This window comes from Larimichthys crocea, chromosome XIII (assembly GCF_000972845.2).
Source record: "Larimichthys crocea isolate SSNF chromosome XIII, L_crocea_2.0, whole genome shotgun sequence".
NCBI classification, from domain to species: domain Eukaryota; kingdom Metazoa; phylum Chordata; class Actinopteri; family Sciaenidae; genus Larimichthys; species Larimichthys crocea.
Genome location: NC_040023.1, coordinates 17,493,587 through 17,498,586, shown reverse-complemented (window position 1 = coordinate 17,498,586; position 5,000 = coordinate 17,493,587). Strand labels below are relative to the sequence as shown.

The 5,000-nt window shown below is 39.5% G+C and overlaps 1 protein-coding gene across 1 annotated transcript in view; it reads right to left on the bottom strand.

The window, feature by feature from the left end:
* The window catches only part of LOC109141056 (zinc finger protein 804A), a 21,139-nt gene that overhangs the window by 1,062 nt on the left and 15,077 nt on the right, over positions 1–5,000 (bottom strand). The gene's annotated exons all lie outside the window — the stretch shown is intronic.

The window sequence follows — 5,000 nt, the reverse complement described above, 5'->3', positions numbered from 1 at the left end:
TGTGCTCCGCATAAAACTGTTAAACGGCTTCCCATTAAAGTACGCTGCCTTTGCTGCTCTGCTGCTGGAGGTTGGACAAAGGCACTGAAGCCCTGTGCTCATGGCAGCTTGAGCCTGGGGACACATTTAATACAGCCACTATAATAAAACCTGCGTATGTACTGTAATGGCAAATAGTCTGAGTTTGACTGCAGAGAAAGCGGCAATTGTAGCCGACAGACAGAAAAACTGAGCATCTGAAAAGCACAACTTAGACCTTTGCACACTGGCAAAATCGCACATGTGAAGAAGAGAAAGTTCCAGACACACACACACACACACCAACACACACACACACACACACACACACGTAAATAGCACGTAAATAGCACGTGAGCAGACAGATACACAAGCACTGCGCAAATGGCACATGGACCTCAGGGGATAAATCGCTTGTCTGCATGCTCACATCAGCCAGAGGGCTTCTTTTTTTTTTCAGTCCGAGGACATGCACAATGTTGTGTACAATAAATGTGTGTGCTCGCTTGTGTATATGCGTGTGTGTGCATTCATGCCATGCTCTGCTTCAGAATGTAATTTCCCTCAGGCTGGGGGCTGCCAATAAACACTATTGAATTCTGTTCTACACTGACATGATGGGAATTTAATTTGAGGTTGTCACTTCTTTCTCTCTTTCTCTCCTTCTATGCTTCTTTCTTTCACTCTGTCCATCTCCTGGCTCTTTCTCTCTCTCTTTTTGCAAGCTCTCTTGCAGTCCCAGCCCTTTTGTTTCTCCTCTTCCAACTCACTCTTTTTCTACTTTTCTTTATCTCCCCTTTTATCCCATTTATTTGCCTTTTTTTCTGTCTGTCGGGCATGCTCCTTTTCTGTTTGGTGAGCCCTGGGTCATGCAGTGACAGAGTCTATTGGCCCCAATTTGCTTCAGTAATATTCCTGCACACAGGAACAGAGGTGAGAGGAAATGAGAAGGAGGATAGGGATGCAGGCAAAAGGAGAAATGACCCCTGCATGCCCTCCCAGTCACACACACACACACACACACACACACACACACACANCACACACACACACACACACACACACACACACACACACACACACACACACACACACACACACACACACACAGACAAACAGAATAAAACTGCCTTATTATTACCACAGAGTCTTAACAATCCCTGTTGTACATACCATCAGTTGTCACACAGAAATGCTATATCCAGTCAATTTTTCACTACACACACACATCGCCACACACACACACACACACACACACATACACACATCTCCACACACACACATACACTAGAAAAACTGTCTTTCCTCTAACCCATTCAATTTGGCTTGGAGTCAGAATGGGTGTTGAAGCCGGGAGGCTGAAGGAACGACTAGGCTGACATGGCTCTCCTATACTGAAATCAACAGAAAGGTAACTAATATACATTGATCCTGTGTTGCTGTGTGTGTGTGTGCAATGGCATTGATCTGCCTTGCAGGTTTAAGTCACGACCAGGAAATGATCCAATCACCCAGAGCGGCCTTCCTTTGAGTGCTGCTGGGGTGATGAGATTAAGATAATGATTGCTGCGCATTTGTCAACCTGTGGGTTTTATGTAAGTTTACATAGGAGCTGACCATGCCTGCACACACACATGTGTGCTTGCATTTGTACTATCTCTTCTCACCTCTCTGCGTTCTGTCAGGATAATTCTTTTTAACAGAGAAAAATAAATATAGAAAAAGACACGTATGTACATGAGGAAAGGTGTGAATAAATGAAAGCAGAAATGTGTGCTCTCGTGTGGGTATGTGTGAACTCAGGAGCCATTTGTTTCTGTTCGAGGCATCCTGACATGCGATTCCCCATTTTTCTGCTGAATACTTAAATCAAACATGAGCGCTTTCATTTGCCCTAAATGTGTACACCTTGTATGATTCTTGCCCTTATGCACCAACAGAGAATACATGTACTTACTGGCAGAACTACATCTACACATTCAGCACGTCCACACAAACACACACACACACACGCAGTCGCACCGAATTAATTAAGATTAATCTAGACCTCAATTTACCTCACTGGCATAAATCTGTTTGCATAGAAAGCACAACTGATATCTGCAGACCTGAATGGACTGAGATTGTTTATGTGTGTAAGTGTTTGTACGAGGATGTATTTCCATATTTTTCACTCTCTTTTCACTTATGCACAATTTGCGAGAGAAGTGCCATGTATACCCACTTCATAGCTGAAATTATGTCGCAAGTAAGAGTTGTTATGAACCATAATTGTAGTATCAGACACACACACGCACACGTAATTCTATGCTGTCTGTGGAAATGAACAGACCACGCCTAAGTGTTTTATGCACGTGGTCTGTCAGCTTTTCAGAATGTGTAATCTGGAAATTAATAATATAAAATATATTCATAAAAAGATTCTTGGAAAGAAATAGTCCCTTGAGGAGCCTTTGGAGGTTCTGCAGATTACAACTGCGGCAGCACCTTTCAGATGCAATTACCCTACCATTGCCATTCTATTGAAACTACCCTTTTGGTTTTTTAGATGTATGACTTTAATAGCAAATAAAAAAATATAGATATTTGTACAGAGACTTCACTTGACTAAGTTGACTGCAAGCAGAACCTTGTCAAGGACAGAGAGAGGCTGGATTTATTTTTGAGGTTATATTTGTGTATTGAACTGAAACTAAATTTTTTCATGTAGTTCATTCAAACTTCAATTACAGCAAATCATTACACAACAAGGAAACAATACAACACATTCTATAAAATCAATTAAACAGTAGATGTAATACATACAGAATACAGAATATATTTTAGTTTGCTGGTTTGAAGCAACTTTGTGTAGCTTTTCTACCTTAAAATAAAAGCTCTACCATCATGTTGGTACACTGACTTATACAGTAGTAGGGTGAATGATGCCTCTGTCATTCCCACTCTACCCCCTGTACGCCTGTTCTCACTATGCAACTTGGTCTCTTGGTTAGGACAAGTATGTCACGTTTTATGCTACTAAGTCACAGAACCCTATATACTATATACTATAATATAAACCAGTTCATATTTTATGGAGAAAATGTTTTCTGGTTTCCCTCTGACGTCTGCTGCTCTGCCCCCACTATCTGGGATTTCCAGCGTTTTTTAAAGGGCAATCAAGTAAACTGCTGCAGACAGGGTGTCGTTTAGCTCAAGTCTGTAGAGCATCCGCCCCATGTACAAAGGCTCAGTCCTTGCCGTGGCGGCCCAGGGTTCGAATCCGACCTGTGGCTCTTTCCCGCATGTCATTCCCCATCTCCCTCTCTGCACATTTCCTGTCACTCTTCAAGCTGTCTGTCAGATAAAGCTAAAAAAAAAAGGCCAAAAATAAATAAATAAAAAATTTAATAAATAAATAAAATAAACTGCTGCAGTATGTAGCTGCTGTTAGCTAGTAGGCTTAGACCCACTGCCCACGACTGGGTGCACGGAGCAATGGGGGACTGTTGTTTTTTTTACACTGGAAGCACAGGAACTTTGGACTGCGGGGAGAAGGAAGTTTTCAGGAAAAAAAAAATGAAATGCAAATATAGTAGAAAACACTGTGAATAAAGCGTCCTGTTTTACACTTACATTATGTAAATAGTGGAAAATAATCAGCAGGCTTCTTTTAATTTGCATCTACATGTAACTTTACATATAGTGACATATAGATGTGTTCACTGCTGTTTAATTTTTTACACAATTTGTTATGATTTAACAAATTACATTGAAATTGTGTTCAGCCAAGTACACTACCATACTTGAGCTAAATTGTTTTACTCGTTTCACTGGTCACTTCCTCACTGGTTGTAATTAAATATTGAACAGCATTTTTATGGATGGCTAGATTCAACCTAGTGAAAGTATGAGGGAGACTTTTGATGTTAAGAGTCATTACAGTACAGTCACTCTGACTCTCACTCATTTCCAGAGCATTTTTGTTTTTCAGTTTGATATATTGCCTGTTAAAACAAGATGTTTGGATGGTACATAATGCAGGGAGTGATTAGGCTTAGTAGTAGATATCACTGTGGGAGAATAACCCTTATATATAAAGTATGACCCTTTGATGAAATGCTGCAAATGTTTTTGTATTTATTTTTTAGTGGGTGTGGAGAATTAGATAAAGTAGATTTTGTGCTTTTATCAGTATGTGTGAATAAGTGAATGTGACTGTGCATAGGCGAGTGCTGAGTTCTTGAATACCCTTTGTAGAGCAGTGTGAATTATTTGTACCTCCTCACACTATGTTGGCTTGGACATACTGAGATGAAACTGATCAGATGTGATAATTGCTAACAACTTGCAACACAAGTTTTAATTGCAATCTTGGTTCGGTATGGAATTCAAAACAAATCCAAACTAGTAAAAAATAGGCCGAAACAACACTCAGCATGCATAATAAATCCCAGAAGGGAGAGAAAGAAAGGCCAGTAGCAGCATAACGGGTGGTAACAGATTCTCTCTGTTCAAATATATTAACTTCTACTGAAGAAAACTTTTACAGCAGGGGGTAGAAAAAGTATAAAGCTTACTTTGAGGAGACCATTGTTAGAATAACTGAAAGTGCTGATACAAAGGCTATACATGATTACATGCCAGTTATCTCTCCATATGAACCCTCAATAGTACTGTATGTTTGTAATATCACTTTATAGTTTCTCTTTGTTTCTGTACCCTTTCTGTTGTATGTTATTATGTTTTTCAAGACTGTTCCCCCTGACTTTTTCATTTCTGCAAGAACTTTGCTTTGTTCCAGCTCTATTATAGTAATTGACTTGTGTTGCTATGAAATGTATTGTTTAGTGCAAAAGTATTGATTATTGTGTTATTAAGGATAACTGGCAAGCACCACTTAAAGGACTCTTATGATGCACCTGCCTGTATTTATATCTATTGTTTCAATGTTTTGTAACTACTGAAAATATATATAACAATGGATAAAATAAATATATATA